Source organism: Gavialis gangeticus, unplaced genomic scaffold (assembly GCF_001723915.1).
Source record: "Gavialis gangeticus isolate Ggan-Ray unplaced genomic scaffold, GavGan_comp1, whole genome shotgun sequence".
Classification (NCBI taxonomy): Eukaryota; Metazoa; Chordata; order Crocodylia; family Gavialidae; genus Gavialis; species Gavialis gangeticus.
Window position 1 is genome coordinate 40,069,400 of NW_017729024.1, and position 18,083 is coordinate 40,087,482.

Below are 18,083 nucleotides of genomic sequence, written 5' to 3' on the forward strand. Positions count from 1 at the left end.
GTGCATTTGAAAGTGTCCTACCCCCAGCTTCTGTCTTTTGGAGCTTAATTGGTTCCTATGCAGAATGATTTGCTTTGAACTGTACAGCAGTGAAGTAACTGTGGTATCTAGTGACTAGCTAGGATGAAGAAGCAGATTCCAATATCATTACTCATATTGGGTAGCACCTTTCTTCTCAAATGGATCCACTGCAGTCATTGAGGATACTCGGGAAGTGTGGTGCTACCTGATGAGTAAAAGCATCAGAATCTAGCCCTCAGCATCCTCCTCAGCTTAAATAGACCAGATCAACCAGTTTACATCCATTTTTGGCATTCAAGAGCATCTGCAACTCAAGTCAGTGTACAAGAGCTAACAGCTCAAGTCACAAGAACTGAAGTGAATAGATACTGAAGATGGGTAACACATCACAGAACTGTGGGAAAAGGTACCAGCCCTGAATTAATTCGTCCATTGGCACATTGTCTCATTTCTCCTTTAACAGCATCTAAAAAAGTCTGCATTTATTTTACCCCAGAGAAAAAAACAATGCAAACAAAAGAAGATACAGGGGGGAAAAAGCACTTCAGTCTCTCAGGTGGGCTTTATTATGTTATAAATGAAAAGTCAGAACTGAGGATGAGTGATGTATTTCTTGAGTGGGAGAATTTCTTGCAGCCTGATATTACTGGCACTCCCCTGTGACCTAGTTTTAATAGGAAAAGTTCCCTCTCTCCTTCCACAGGAAGGAAAGCCTTGTTTTCCTATGACATTTTTTTTAATTCATTCTGTTCTGGTCAAAAGAACAACCCTTACCCTGTCTTTTCAACAGCTCTTGTAATTGTTTTTCATAGAAATCAATTTTAATTGTAACATTATTCTGCTAGAGCCCTATTGTCTGTGTCCTTCAAAATTTGTCAGTTACTTAAATGAAAAAAAAAGCTGAAAAGCACATTGTTGTAATGAATTTGTATGTTTGAATTGTCTTATCAGCAAACAAGGTTATGAATTTCATCCATTGAAACACAAAAATAAAATACTTTCCTAAAAAATAAATAAATAAAGGTAAAAAAAAAATACCCATTCTCTTGTGGTGCGTATGGGCTCCTTGAAATATCAATGTGATTGTTCACCGAGTTGTATGCTACTGTGTTAGACACATAGGTAATCTTCAATATGTAATTGATTGCATACAGAAAAAAAAAGTTAAGAAATGTCAGCAGTAATGCTGCCTGCATGTCTATTATGATACAGTAATTAATTATAAGACCACACACTGTCTTTCCTGCACTTTCGGTGCTCCTGCTGCTGACACACAGGTGGCGAGGAGGAGGAGGGAGCTAGCTGCCTGACTGGAAAGAAAATGGGAGAAACAATCTCCCTGCTGCAGTTGCAGTGACAGAGCACTTAACAGCAGCCTTTAGCTGATGCAGGGGTAATTGGAAGAAGAGTCCTGCTCAACCCCTGCAGCTCTGCACTGGAGCATTTTCAATTGTTGTGTAGGGCTGGCATTGGCACAGTCTGGTCAACAATGCTGCATCTGTGATGGACTGGAACAGACTCAGTGCAAATAGTATCTTCATTGCCAAACACTAAAAAGGCTGTTCTGGGCATGTGTGAACTGAGAGAACAGTGATTTGTAGATGTTCAGAATTTGATCAAATCATCACAGGCTGGCAATAGACACGCTGCCAATGTCACCCTTGTCCAAATTTCAAGTCTTTGTTTCAAACCCAAAAGTATTACTTCACAGGACAACCTCTACAAGAATATTGTCTTTTTTACCTCTGAAAACCCATATGTCTTCCCTTAAGCCCACTACAGCTGAATTTTTAAAAAACATTTAACTTGAGACAGACACCCAGCATGAAACTTTTTAACCTGAACAGTTTAACTTTAGCAGCATCATAAGGCACTGGAAACAAGCTTTATAATAGTAAGAATTAGGTAAGCAATCTCATCTATAGTCTGCACCACCTATGCTACCTATAATTAAGAATCAGGACAATACAAGGTATTGGAGGGAGAAATCAGTAACCAAATGAACAGTGGCTCTTCTGTTTCACTGAGCTTCGGCACATGTATTCCTTGACCATTAAGGCTCTATCTATACTATTACTAAGGGAGACCTTAGGGCCTCCCTCAAGACTATCTCACCATATATGTACACTAAAAACCATTATACATGACCCCCTCAACTACATTCCAGCCAGGTACTGAAACTTCTGCTGAACTGAAGGTATGAAGTCAAGCCCCTCCCTTCAGCTTCTTCACAAATCACCTGGGTGCTGCAGGTCACAAGCTCAGAAAATCTGTCAGCAGCACTCCCACAGTCATCACCTTTGGTCCTTGTAACCTTATTTCTTGTCTCTACTACCTGAAATTAGAAGCAAGTACTGGAAAGAAAAGCATCGAGCAAACTAACTCCTAGAAGGTCTCTACTCAAGGAACAAGAAGTAGAACATGAAGCAGCCCCAAGGTAAGATATAGATTGAAAGAGGCAGATGATGGTGATTTTTACATGTGAACCTAATTAGCAGCATGGATGTGCCCTAGATTAAATTGTGCATTAAAATACCATGGCATAGATATATCCTACACCTTTATACAACGCTACCCACCCAGGAACCCTTAAAAGAAACCTAGATACCTGCTTCCCTCGCCCCTTGTGAGCTTGTTACATGTAGAAATAAAACTCATTCATGGATTCCAGCTGCATAGACAGGCTTTGCTGCTTCACTTGAGGCATGCCAAGCTGTGAAGGTAGTTGTTGCTTCCAGAAGAAAGATGGTACCATGTAATGTGGCTTCTTTTCTCTTCAGATTGTGGATTTTCAATTGTAAGTGATGAATTTCAATATTCTCCATGTTGTGGTAGTGTTGGAGTGATGAACATCATGATTACAGCACCACTCCAGCTCTACCAAAAAAGTCCAAAATGTTTTCAAGCAATTATCACACAGGCTTATATAGTGTGACATAAAGATATATTATTTTTGTTTACATAAAAAATATTACTTTTGAAAAGTTTTGTTCCCCTTCATGCCTGTAGAGTTGCTTCTGCTAAATGCATACCAGTCTTAAACGTGGACATACTGATGTGGTGCTAGATCCAATAAAGAACTTAGTTGCCTAAAAGATACGAACCTGGCATGAAAATTAAAACCATGAGTTAGGTTCCTAAGCCTCCTGTACAGAATGAGTGTGCGGGGGGGGGTGGAGAGCAGGGAGAGCTAGATGTCTCAAGCCAGAGATCCAGAACAACCAACATGGACTCTACTATACTTCTTTCTGACCAATGAATCTTGAGTTCTTCTCTGCCAAAGGGCACAGCCTCAAGAGAAGACGTGGACAGTGTGATCCCTTCAGAAAACCTGATAGTTACTTGTTGGGGCACCTGTGCTGCCAGCCACAACCTTGTATTTACTACAGTCTGCCTAAATTGTGACAACAAATCTAGAATAACTTCATGCCAATGACCACAACACTTTCTAAATTAATTTGGCACCTATAAATTCAGCTGCAGAGATCCCTAGGTACTTAATACAGCATTCTGAGCAGGCATAGATACACCTCACTCTGAAAAGTTGGGTAGCTATTTAATCTTTGTTGTCATCTACCTGGAGATTTGGTGCCTAAATTCTGCCTATATCCTGTTAGGTATCCTTGGAACATACCAACACACACCAACATCTGTTGTGCCGGGCAGGGGGAGGTTGCCATGAGTCGGAGCTGCACATCCGTTAGTGCCCCTGGTTAAATGCTTTCTCTAAATCTACAAAGACTAGATGTAGAAGATTGTTCCTCTCTCTCTCTCCTTTTCTCTGAGAAAGGATCATATCCAACTCTGCCTTTTTTTAAAAAGCAGATTGATTATCATTGATTTCTATGCTGCTTCTGTGTCTACCTTCAATAATTTTTTCACATTTTTTTCAATGAATAGCAATGTAGTGTTATTCCCAGTAACTGAAACATTCATATTTCACTTCCTTTCTGTTTAAAGATGGGTGATATTACACTTTGTTGCCAGGCATCTGAAATGCGTTCTCCCTGTACAATCTTCTGGATTAAATGGAGTAGCCTCTTTTCACTTTCTTCTCCTATGCTTCAAAAACTTTTATGAGTAGGGCTTTTGGCAGTTTTTTCAATCTACTTAGTGCTCTGCACTAACTGCTGGAATTGTGTCTTCATTCACAGTGTCAGTGGATGTAATATATTCTCTGGGGAATTCTTCATTCAATTAATTTGCAAAGTATGTTTTTTAGGCATGAAAGGTTTCTTTTGGATCAGTTATTAACACACCTTTCCCATCACTAATAATACAGGGGACATCATTATCACGGTCCTTGCTTTTCACATATACTTTTTTAGCTGGCTGATGAATCTTTTCTTTTCTTTCTTTTTTTTTTTGCTCTCTCTACCTTCTCAATTTGGCTTCTCATTCAAATTTTTCAGTGCCTTTCTCTTGCTTTTGCTACTGAACTTTTTTTTAGCTTTTTTTGTCTTTGCATAAGCTACTGGGCCCTGTCCATTTTTTATTTTTTACCATTACCAATCCATCTCTCTCTCTCTCTCTTTCTTCTTTAATCACTTATTGGCTATTCCACCACCAGATTTGTTTCATTATTTAGTTATATATTTTGTTTTCCCCAGCAGTTTCTTAGCAACTGTCAGCATGACCTTATCTTTATCCCAAAGTATATTTGTGTCAAGCTCTTCATCATTAGAGTAAGACTTTAAGTTGACTTTATTACACATCATTGACATCTTGTTGTCATTTAGGTTTTACTGTTTGCTTTCCCCCTCCCCCTTTTTTTCTCATTCTCTTTTATCGTACTTGAAAAATAACCCAAAGTCAACAGTTAGGACAGTGTGCTGAACCACTACAACCTCACCTGGCATCACTACACAAACTTTTTCCTTTCTGTTAACCATTATGAGGTCAATTTTGGCTTATGGCTTATATGACCTTTACTTGTATAAATGATCAAGTGCTCCCTCTTTTGTTTTCTAAAAGATTGTCCTGTCCTCCTGCCCCCCCCCCTTTCCTACTGTAGACTGGGTTATAGTTTAATCCTTCGGTCATTTTTATGCACAGTGGAAATTCTAGTCCTTATTCTCACAGTCCTTTATTCATTTTATCTTAAACATTCACTGAACAAAAAAATCAAAATTACATTGCTCATGGTGACAAGAACCAACAAATATTGACTTCACATTGAACACCCATGTCCCTGAGTCACACAGGGTAGCTTCCTTTTGTGCTCTCTCTTCCTAACCCCAAACTTTTCTATCTGTACACTGGCACAGCTCTAAGAGAAAGGGCAGAAAAGATTACCATCTCACCTCGACTCTACTGAAGTCACTAGAGAGGTTTGAAACCTGAGTTCTATTTCCTACTCCCAAACCTCATTATGCATTTAAAATTAAATAGTAATTGGCTGTAGGTATGAAGTGTCAAATAGGGATGAAGAGATAAGCATGTATGACTCCCTGTTCCTGGAGAATCACTCAGACCACCAGACTATAGCTGGGGAATTTTTTCCCATCTTTCATTATTGCCTTGTGACTCTTGGATTTCTGTCTGTGCAGCAGTGCAGGTTTTAGAAAAGAGGGTGAGGAGAGCAACCACCCCTACTGCCTTGTTGGACTGGTGGTCAGGGCAACCTTCTGTGAGGTGGAAGATGTGGGCTCTAGCCCCTACTTTGAACCCTTCAGCTCCATTTTACATGAAACAGACATTGTCTACATGGCAGAAATAAATGTGAGTGTAGACATCAATTTACATGACACCCTTTTCCTGAGTAAACACCCATACCATAGGACTACAGAGTCAAATTTCCCTAAGCTTATTGTTAGTCCTGGGAGTCTTGTTTTCTTTCCTGGAAAATGATACAGCTTCAGCTGGCTTAGTTTATAGAGTACTCCCCTGGGGACTGAAAATGTGGCTTACATCTTCTTCAACCAGATGGTGTTCAACCCCCCATCTGTCAGAAGGGTCTCCCAACCAACAGGCTGCAGGCTGCATTGCTTATGCATTTTATATGAATAGTCTTTGGCTTACACCTCCCCAAAAAATAGAAACCAGAAGTGTAGAGAGCAAAGCCTAGGAACACCCTAACGGCTGTATTCATGTATGGATTTGTTCTTCCTGGCCCCATTAAGCTGCCTTTCTTTCTGCACAATGTCACAGCTGCAAGAAGCGTGAAGGGGGAATACTTCCCTCCCCCTTCAGCCTGGCTTGTAGCTCAGTATTTTCAGTCACCCCTTTGGGAGTTGTGAGTTTGGGGTTTGAATCCTTTTTGAGATTTCAGGAAGGAAGGGTGTAGGTAGGGAGTTATTGTTTCCTTGAACTGAGCTTCCAAATGTACCTCCTGCTTTTGAGAGAAATTCTTAAGTCACTAGACAATAGACTCGGCTCAGAATATGTTTTACATTAAGCAACCTTTGGGTAAAACGCAACAAAATTAGTCTGCTTTGCACAGATAACAGATACCCCCTGCACCTCCCACTCAGAGCAGGTGAATACTCCAAACCAATGGGTTATAGAGTAAGATGTCTCCTTTTTGGTAACTGTTTTGGGCACGTGAACTTTGCCTTCCTTTCTGCCTGATGTTTCTGCTTCAGAGAGGCAGGGCAGAGAATGACTTTCTGCTCCCAGCTTGATGGTCTGATAGATATTTTTCTGTCACATGGCAAACGTGGGTTTCAGTTCCCTACAGAATATGAGCAAGGACATGGAGGATCTTGTGGTCTGAGGGTCCAACCCGTGATGTACATGGGAACGAGTGAAGGAGAAGGATTTTAACTTTTCCATTTATCATCCTCTATCTTAGGAAATAATGTGAGAGAGGCTAGTAACTGTAACTGTATTTCCAAATTGGCTGAAAGCACACAGGTTGTTCTTACGTTATTTTTGTGCCAAGTGTGTAAGCTCAAACCTACTTTTGACAGTTTAGCCTCACTAGTTCTTCTTATCTTTCAGAATCGACTATGTTTTAGAGGAATTCTTTTTCTGTTAGGTAGAGGCAATATCTTCTCTGCATTCAGAGGCAATATCTTCCCTGCATCCCCCACCTAAGACCACAGCATGATTAATTTTCCTGGGTACTGGCTGTAATACTATTATTTGGAGTGAATTTTTCTATTGCTAATACAGATATAACAAGGAACTCCAAGGAGAAAAATCAGCGTAATTTAGCATTTAAGCCAAAGGAGAATAAAAGCATTATTTTTCTCCTTTCTAACAAAAACCAGACAGCTTCACAGAACAACGAAGGGGTGTTTTCTCCCACCAGTTTTGACATGAGAGCAATTACAGACATCAGAATAGTAGGGATTCTCCTTATTCAATCCTCCTGTTCTTTCACTATGCCCTCCTGTTCATGTCAATGTTCTTTTTTAGATGTGTATCTTAGGTGGCTTCTATAACTTAACCCAAAATAGGCATTAGTTTTGGTTTTTTTTTCATGCTGAGTTTTTTTTTTTTAAGTTGACTTCAGGTTTTTTTCAGTCCCTGAAGAAAAACCCAAGAATCATGTTACTGACCAGGGGCCAGAAAGAGGTGACTTCACTTTTTAAGCGAAACCTATGTTTTTGACACATTATTGGAGTGCTAAGTTCCACCAGGTTTGGCACTGTTGGGATATATCTACAGAACACAAAAATTTTAAGGTGGTAGGGTCCTTGGATACTGCATGCTGTGGAGCTGTGAGAGATCAGCATGCCTGAAACTTGGACTTCTCTAAGCTAAGACAATGGATGCAAGTTGGGGATAAGAAAAGGAAAAGGAGAAAGGTTAGGGGTCTCACTAGCAGGTCATGGCTATAAGTGGACTAGGTCTGACTGGTGTTTTGCGGGGAGGGGGTGTCTCTTGAAGGGCGTGCGATAATCTTTATTTTGTTATGGGAAGAAAGACAACACATTTTCTTTTAAATCAAAATACCTCTTTCTCTGTCTTTGCTTCATCCAAATCCTGCTAAAATCAGTGGGAATCTTTCCACTGTGTCATACTGGTTTTGGATCAGGCTCCTTTCTCTCTAATGCATGCACCATTTTTCTCTTTCTGTCTCTTAAAGGATTTTAATCTTCCCCTCTTCAGCTGGATGGATACTGTGTTCTCTCCTTGGTTTTGGCTGAATGTAGAGTACATGTGCAGATGCCATGCCTGGGAGGTTTACTGAAGCCCCTATATGTACTCACAAATAAACAGAGGGTTGTTAGCAATGTTTGTGTAGTATTAAGCAGAGAATCTCTAGAAATTCATCTCATTCTTCACTGATCCTAAAGCAGATAAGCTGGGTGGTAGAGCCCTGATGCACAAAGCCAAGAGCTTAATATATTATTTAGATTTCCAATTAAACATCTGCATGGTAAACAGTGACAAGGCTGGCCTTCCCACTGTGCTTTTGTAATCTTTACAGTACAGCATGTATTATTTATGTGAACTCTCTGTTTAACTGCTTCACTCTGAAGTAATAGAACACTGCCTGGTTTACAGATCTCAAATTGGAAGTCCTTGTTTAATTTTTTTTTTTGAAGCAAAGGTATTAAAGTCTGATCCTGACAGGTAATGAGAACCTTCAGATCAATTAAATTCAATGGAAATGGCAGGTGGACAGCAGCTCCAAAGATAGGGCCCAATGTTTATCCGGCAGGAGGGAGGGGAGGACGATATTGTAATAAGCAACATAAAACTACAAAACCAGATATGGAGCCTTTGCTTTCTGTGAGCATTTATGAGCAGCCCAATGAAGTTTATTTATCTGCTAGTGAATTGCCCATCAAGAATGATGAGGGGAATGGGGGCGGGGGGCAAGGCCAGCGCCGTGCTGCCACCATCCCATGCCACCTCTACCTCCAAGGAGCACAGCTGGGGTGGGGAGGGGCGGAGGATGCCAGCACCACTCTGTCCCCTCTGTCCCCATTGTCATGGCAACACTCCATCCCTGCCATCATTCTTCCCTCCCCCCCCTCCATCCCTGCCGTCATTCTTGAAAGGGAATTTGCCCTTTGCACACCACTGCCTGGAGCCACACCCCGCAAGAATGTTATGGGTGGGCAGGCAGACAAAGCCCTTTATGTATGTATATATATGTATGTGTGTATGTGTATATATTTATGTGTATATGTGTGTGTATCTATATATATATGTGTGTGTCTATCTGTATATGTATATATATATGTATGTATGTATGTGTGTGTGTGTATAACATATATATATCATCTCAAATGATGAGATGGGCTACGACGCCTTAAAATGTGGAAATTGAAGGTATATCCAATAGTAATAGGTTGTGGGGGTTTTCATTTCTAATTCACCACCCAAAGTCAGTAATATCTGACAGCTGTTATCATCTGATGGATGTTCAGTGGCCTATGAGAAACTAGTTCATTTCAGTACATGGGTGCAAAAGCATGAGTACACATGGGTGAACAGAAGACTAGCCCTGGGCGTCAATTTACAGGAGACACCAAATGGCAGCCCCTAGAGAACCTATGCTGCAACAGCAGCAGCCCATGTGTAGAGAGGCAAGACTCTCCAGCACTTTGCAACTCCCTGCTCCACTACCAAGGGACCAAAATTCCTAGTTACTCCTCTGCACATTTGTGACTCACCAAGCCAGCGGTGCAGATGGCAGAACTCTTTCTGGCACCCCAGTCAATGATAACGTTGCCTATACAAAGCGTACCTCTCGGGGTAAAATATATTTAAAACAAATCTTTGAGGCTTGACAAGGAATGTTCAAAGCCCTATGACTTTAGAGGAAAGGAGAAGAGGGTTGAGAATATAGTCAAGCAATGTAATTCTCTCTCCTGAGCTACCACACATGCCACAGAAGTACTTGCATGTTAAAGTACCATTAAAAAACTGCCTAAAAAAAACTTCAGAAGCAGCTCTTGAACATACCCATGGTCACTTGGACAGAAGACACTGATATTTTACTTACTGATAATTGTAAGTCTTGTTATGTTTGTTTCTTTGTTTCTGTCATAGCCGTGGGTCAATCTATGGTCCAAAACCTTTAGGTGCCTAATCAGCCCGGGTTCTATTTCTGACTGCATTGCTATGTTTGCCTTGTACTTTCCTTCTGAGAGTGCCCAGAAGTCCATCTGCAGTATGCATGCATCAGCTACAGGATGGACTAGAATCACCCAAGTGCATGTACAATGCCTTGTAAATTCATGAAAATTAAGGCTGAGAAAAACCATGACTAGCAGTTGGCACTGGAGCAGGAGAAGGATTCTCCATTTTTCTTAGCCCAAGTACCTAGAACACAAAAATAGTCTGGAACCCAGCCACCTTGAGGCTAAGGGGATACAAATGTTATTTAAATCTATTTTGCCAAAGGCGCCAAGTCAGTGGGTGCTTTGGGGTCCAAGCACCCACTGAAAATAAATTAGCAGGTGCTCAGCACCCATGAGCTATGCCATAGCTTGCAGATATTTAAAAACAAAACAAAACAAAAAAAACCCATGCCTTACTGGCAGAAGCAGCACGTTTCAACCCAGCTTTGCAGCATCTGTAAAGATCAGGTACTTTGGCGGGGCTTTTTGACGCTTTTAGTTGAAGCTGATTCAATCAGCTATTAGATAAAAGTACCAAAAAAGCCCCACTTTAGAGATACTGCAGAGTTGGGTTGAAGTAATGTGCTGCCTCTTCTGGGCATGTGCAGGGCTCAGCATGGGAACATGCCACGCTTAAATTTAAAGTGCTGGGGTTTTTGCTTTTGGGGGTTTTTTTTTTTTTTACATCTTCAAACACCCACCGACAAAAACCAAAATTGCCAACTATGTACATTTTACCTTGCATCTGCCTCTGTCCATAGCAAAGTTTGTCTGAGATAAGTACCTAGTTTACAAATGTGTTTTGATAGCAGTCACAGAGGCAGTGATGTCCAAGGTACCCTCTTTCCCTGACATGGGGCAAAGGGGGTGGCATTCACCGTTTATCAGTTCTGCTGGATATACAGCTACTCTGCATCAGTACAGAAGAACCTGTAGTGTAGATGCAAATCTGGGCCAGGTTTTTGCCAAGTTGCCACAGGAAATATTAAAATGCAGCAAACACATGCTGCCCTTTCTAGGATCATTGTATAAAAACTAGTGGTTAACTTCAATCCATGTTCTCTAACCTTCACAAGCAAGTTCACTCTCAGCACGCAGTCATTGAAAGGATACCTGTTCTCAGAGGATCTGTACAGGCCGGGGGGGTCTGAAGTGCAACAGGGGAAGAAATCTACCCATTCCCCCTGTGGCATGATGCCCACAGCCCTGCACATGGGGCTGTAGGCTCAGGGCTCAAAAGTGAAGGGGAGTGTGGATGGGTGCAGATTTTTTTTTCTCTCCACGCAGCACTTCAGAGCTCCATGCCTGAAGCCCCTGCTGTGGGGCTGCAGGTGCCAGCTCTGACATAGCCCAGGCTCCCTCCAGCATCCTATAGGGTTTATCATCCCTGGTGCTAACAGGCAGAGGGATCTGATTTGTGACTAGCTGGAGCAGTGGAGTCTGGCCAAGTCAGACTGTCCTTCTCTGGAGGGGAGAGGATCAGGAAATAAATCCTGAAGTGCCTAAAGAATGGGGGAAGGAGAGGGGGGCAGGGCAGTTTCTATCTCTTGATAAGTATACAGGTATTCATTATACCTATCACGCTATACTTAAACCTCTTCAGATGAGGTTTAACTTTTCACCATACGCACCCCTTTTAGACCCATTTCTACAATGCTTTGGAAAGCAGTGTAATGCTTGTAGGCACCCAATGAAAGCAGAAGTTCTGGCCACTTTTGAAAATCTTAATCCACAAGTGTCAGGGTGCCTGATTAAAGTGAGTGCCAGGAAAGTATGGGGATGAAGTATGTAAAACACACTGATTTCCTCCCTTTTTAATAGAGCCCTCATTTTTAGCAGTGCTTCATTTGGTTGTGACAATCACAGGTCTCAGTATAGATGGTCCAAAGCCAAATTCCTGGCAAAAAGTAAATGGCTTCTTTTTCCTGTTGTTTTAAGTTTGCCTGTTTTAATTCTCTGTGATGTGAATTTGTAATGGGGTGGTTCTATGGTAATGAAGAATGTGTCTTGAAGATGTATAATGCATGCCTTTTAATTAGTTCTGCTGCTCTAATTGATTAACATTCGCCTGTGCAGGACTATTACAAAGGAATCAGCAGTGTAACACTCTGAGCATCTAGTCCCTCTAGAAAAAAGACTGAACATAGCTATTGTATAACATCTGCACTGGCAGGGTAAACCTGAGTATTCCCACTGAATGTCTGCTGGGAGTACCATTAGGCAAGCTGGATAGAATAAACAGCAGCAAAGGACAAAATGAAAGGGCAAAAGGCCCAGTAAAAGAGTGACTAGAGGAACTGGGGATAGGAAAAACCTTGGAAAAGTAGAAAACCAAGGAAAAGAAAGTTGGATTATATATATTGGATTGTGAATATAACTAGGCCTGAAGAATAACACAGAAAAGAAGCATAGCTGGAACAGAAACAGAAGATCCAGGGAAAGAGAGGGAAAATAAGTTCTGAAAAGAAGCCAGAAGAAGGGGAAAAATAAAAGAATACCAGAATCAAAAACAGGGAGTCAGAGAGAGGCCAAATTCTTCTTTACATGTAAGGGCTTACCTTCCAACACACAGGATCCCATTCTGAATGGTACCACAGTTCAGGCCCAGTTCTGTCCTCAAATACATCTCTGCAACCCTCACTGAACTCCAGGGCTAGGGACAGATATTATACATAAACTGGTCTAAGTAACTGGAAACTAGTTTAAAGCTGTAACAGAGCAGATATTCAGTGTACATAAACCAGTTTGAAAACGGTTTGAGACAAACCGGGCTGAATGTAGTATCAGACTTAACTGAGGCAGCCCAAACCGGTTGACGCAATGTCTGTCCCAGAACCCTTGCTGGTTTAAGATGAACCAGACTCCCCCAGCATCCTGGTGTGCTCTCTGGGCTAAGCAGGGCTCTGCTCCACAGCAGGGTTGGCCCCACCCCTCTGCTTCCTGGCTGCAGCTCCCCTGGAGACTTGCAGGCTGCTTTCCGCCCCCTTCCCCTCTGCCTTGCTGAGAGGTGTCTGTGTATTAGTTAGCAGATCACACACTGGCTCTGGTTCATGCTGTGACAAAGGCAGAATCAACAGGTAGCTGGTAATGTCCCTCTGTTATTTCTTAATGGGGTAATTATCACCCCTAACTCAGTGTTTAACACTGTTATCAATTCCCTGCTGGGCTAATCAGAGTGTCATGCCAGGGCCTGGCCATGCCCCACCCCCAGCTCAGTACTATGGAAGGGAAACAAGGGATGCTCTAGAGCCCTGCAGCTTCTAGCCTGAGCCACTGCAGACATGTGCCTGCATGTGTGAAATGAAAAGGGAATGTCTACCCACCTCCAAATCGGTTCAAGCCTTGCAGGTTAGACTAACCTGCAAAGATTGAAACAATTCAGGCTCAGGCTTTTTGAATGTCTGTCCCTAAACCAGGGGTGTAGTCTGTACATGAATTATTGTATTAATCTGTTAGAATTACCCCAGACTTGAAAGCCCCTAACTTCAGCTGCCTTGAGCCAGTTGAAGAGGGATACTCTGAAGTGGCCTCACTGAATACTGCCAGTGGTACATGTAAGCGAGGCAGGCAGAAAGGGTGTGTTTGCAGATGTCCTGGTTTCAGAGTACTCCTTCCCTAGTGTGGGAATGTCCTAACTGTTGGCCAAATTAAATTGCCAACTAGACCAATATACTAATTTCACTGTTCACACAAAACCTGAAGTGTAGAGCCTTTAAAGGCTCATAGTAGTCACTTGGCTATATGTACATTGTATCTGATAGTGCTAGGAAGAATCACTGTGAAAACAAGCTCCTGCCATTCCCCACCCTGCTGGCTTCTGCCCACTTGCACCAAATGTCAACAAATATCATGTAACTGTTTTAGTGCACATGCCAGGGTACATCCAATATTGCTATGAAGTATTCACTTGGGAACAGTGCCAAGCTTGCCCAGTGCCTTTCCCGTGGCAGCCACAGGGGGACACTTTTACAGTGTGTGCCACACATAGAGTAGGAACAGGAAGATGGGGGAGGATAGAAGCCCTCTGGTGGTACTTGTGACTGCACATGGGGAATGGGCTATATTGGCCAGGCCTTATTTGCATGTGGTTTAAGTGTCTCCCTACCATGACTATAACATTGTACGAAAATTTCCTCATACTCAGTTGTGGAACTGGAGGAGTAATAGAACATTACTGGTCCGTTTATAAATAGATGGACAGATGAGCATTGCACAGTATGCTTGGGGTCAAAAGTCACAATAAGCATCATTGCAGTCTCCAGTGGTAAGTAAAGGAGCCCTAGTCATATAATTAAGAGCTCAGGGTGAAGGAGGAAGGAGGTTTCCATCAAGCAGTTGAACCCATCCTGTTTAGTGTCACAGCACCAGGCAGACGGGCTGCACTAGACAGCTAGGAGTAGGAAATGATCCTGTTGTTTCAAAAAACAGCTGAAGTGATTTTTAGCAGAATTTTATACTTACTACTACAAAAAAGATGCCTGGTGATTGAAATGAGACCATATTAGTCAGCCTATTCTAGTAGTAAACAACTGTCTGCTCCCGTCCCCATGTAAGAAACAAATGTCATGTTATGAACAGGCTAATTTTTCAGTAATGTTTGACTTAATCTGAAGGCCACAAATAAATGAGATTCTTTAAATAGCTTTGTAAGTGTGTTGCATTATACTTTGTGATGATTTAGGGCTCTGTAACAACTTACAAATTAATGAAGTTCCTCAAGGTGAGCAAAAATTTTTCTGATGAATCAGGCACAAATTGGGTCTGAGAAGCAAGGATTTTAATGATATCTGTGGACCAGGTTTCAAGCATCAAGAACCTTTCCTCAGGTCTGAGACCTTCATGATGGTACTTTTACCAGACAGCTGACATGCTAAGGAAATTGACTGAAGCCTGGGACACTCTGTTTCCCCGTATCTTTCTCCATGAGGCTGTTAATTCTGAAGTGGGAAATTTGATAAAAGGAACAGAGAGGTCAGGTACTGGAAGTGTTGTGGGTGGGGGAGGGATATATAAACCAGGAATTGTTGACAGACACATAGGAATCTGTGGGCTGAAAGGAGGAAGATCTGAGCATAAGAGGGGAAGGAGGGAAAGAGCTTCCCAGTGAGGGACATTTGTGGGGAACTCCTGTCTCCATTTAACTCTGGGATGAACCCAAGTTAGAGAAGGCCAATTAAGATGGAAGGACTCCATGGTTCAGAAGATAAGCTGGAAAATTCAGGAGGAGCAGAGGAGAAGATACAACCCCAAAGACTCTAATGCAAAGAATGCTCCAGTGGTGAAAGAAAATAAGGTACAGAAATGTATGTAGGGTTTATTTTTGGCTGGAAAACTGATTCTTTTGCTACTAAGTAAACAGCAATGCTGTTTCAGAATCCTAGGCAGGTTTCTGTTTATTTTTTTGAGCTGTACCTAGCTTGTGCCCCTAAAGAGGGGTCATTCATTTCCCTAGGATGGCAAATACTGTTTCCTTGGGACTGTATATACAGGAAATGGAGCACTGATTAGTGGAGCTCACTATATCTGTGTGTTTCAGAATAAGAAAACCATAAGAGAATCGCAACAAAGCAAAAGACGAACCAGGTAACATGGCCCCGAGAGGCGGCGAAGACAACAAATTGGCATTGAAGCAGGTTTAGGTTTTTGAACATGGAAGCTGTCTCCTGTTTGTTACTACCCAGTTCCAGGAGGAGACCTTACAGTATTTTCCCCCTCTTAATGTATTGAATTGCACCAAACTAATGCCTGACAGTAGACAAGTCAGTGATGCCTAATTGGCTGGCTAATTGCTTAGGCTAAAAAAAATAATATTGTGCCCTTCAATAGGTCATCATTAATTATTTCATTGGGGGGTTTTTTTTAACCAAATGTTTTTAACTTTAATACAAACAAAGATGGGAGGGGAATGGGTTTGAATTAGCTAAAATAGGGGCATCAAACATAAGGCTCTACAGAGCCCTATAATCCAGCCCTTAGTGCTTCCCCTTTTGCTGTGCAGGACAAACTCTGCACATAGTGTCCAGTACATGCACTGTCCTTGGCACTCATTGAGGCTGCGTGCTGGGATGGGCTGGGCTGCGCGTGATGCCTGCTTGGGCCAGCATTCCTCTGCTGGATCAAGCATGCAGGTGGGAAGGGTGGATCCATGGAGCAGCTCTATACCACTCACCTGGCTTGCAGAGATACCACTGGGCTAGAAAACAGAAGGGAAGGTCTGTTGCTTTGGATGCTGAACTATAGGTTACTTATTAGGGGCAAGAAAATAAGTGGACAAGACCTAAAGATTGGATCAGGAATTAGCCATGACAAAGATTAGTTGAGTCCTCACAGTAGAAGATGGTTCTTCTCCTTGCTTAGCAAGCTGTTTTTGATGAATGGATTTGGTTTGTTTGATTGTTGTTTGTTTTTTTCTTTATATATTATAGCCCAATATTTGCCTCCCAGTTGTTCCTGGGCAAAAGCTCCCTAGAGGTCTGAATACAATAGTTCCAACCTTGTGGTTGCCTAGGACAAAGACTTCAAAGCTTGTGTTCTGTCCAAATCAAGTTAAACCAGCTTTTGTTTTCTCAGTCAGAAGACGAGAGCTTTCCAGCAGCAAATATTTTCTCTGGATATCAGATACCTCTATTAACCAACTCTTTGACTAGGAACAGACATTGTACTTGTTTCTGGATAAATTGTGCCTGTATCTGCCCTAGAACAAAAATATCCTGAGATTGATGTGTGTACACATTGCCCTTCTTTTTGGGGTTTAGTGAGCAGCTGAACACAGTGCTGCTTTTCCACCATTGATTCAGTGATGCAATCACAGAATAACTGTACAGATGTACTTTGCAATAGCCTGGGATAAACTGTTACTACCTTCTATCAGGGAAAAAGTTTTAGGATTTATTCTAGGACAATGGACAAGAATGTCTATATGACTGCGAGCTGCAGAAATGTTTCATAGTTGGTAGAGTCGGAAGGGACCTAAGGAGATCATCAAGTCCGACCCCCTGCCATGGGCAGGAAAAGATGCTGGGGTCAAACAACTCCAGCTAGGTGGTTGTCTAGCCTCCTTTTGAAGACTCCCAGGTAGAGGCAAGCACCACTTCCCTTGGAAGTTGGTTCCAGATCAGACACCCTGACTGTGAAGTAGTGCCTCCTGATGTCTAGCCTGAAGGTACTCTCAGTCAACTTATGGCCATTGTTCCTTATTACTCCCAGTAGTGCTCAGGGGAACAGCAACTCTCCCATTGCCTGCTGGTCCCCCTTGGCAAGCTTATAGGTGGCCACCAGATCCCTTCTCAGCCTTCTTTTGTGGAGGCTAAAAAGGTTCAGGTCCCGTAGCCTCCCCTCATAGGGCCTGTCCTACTGTCCCTGATCATGCAAGTGGCCCTCCTTTGGATCTTCTCAATGCTATCTACATCCCTCCTGAACTGCGGCCTGGCCAATGTCGCATAGAGGGTGAGGATCACCTCCTTGGACCTGCTCGTGATGCACCTATGGATGCATGACAAGGTATGGTTAGCCTTCCTGACCGCGTTCCCACATTGGTGGCCCATGACTCCAAGATCCTTTTCTGCCTGTGTGCTGATGAGAAGGGAGTTCCCCAGCCTGTAGGTATGCTGCTGGTTCTTCTTCCCCAGGTGCAACACCTTACACTTGTCCGTATTGAAACCCATCCTATTCTCATCTGCCCACCTCTAACCTGTCCAGATCTAGTTGTAGCCTGTCCCTCCCATCTAGCGTGCTCACTTCTTCCCACATCTTAGTGTCATCTGTGAACTTGAACAAGGTTCTTTTCACCCCCTCATCCAAATCGCTGATGAAGATATTGAACAGTGCAGGCCTGAGGACCGAGCCCTGGGGAACCCCACTGCCCACATCTCTCCAGGTTGAAAATGAACAATCCACCACCACTCTCTGGGTGCGGCCCTTCAGCCAATTTATGACCCATCTGACTGTGTAGGTGTCGATACCACAGTCACCTAATTTTTTAATGAGGATGGGGTGAGAGATGGTATGGAAGGCCTTCCTAAAGTGTTGATCAGCTTA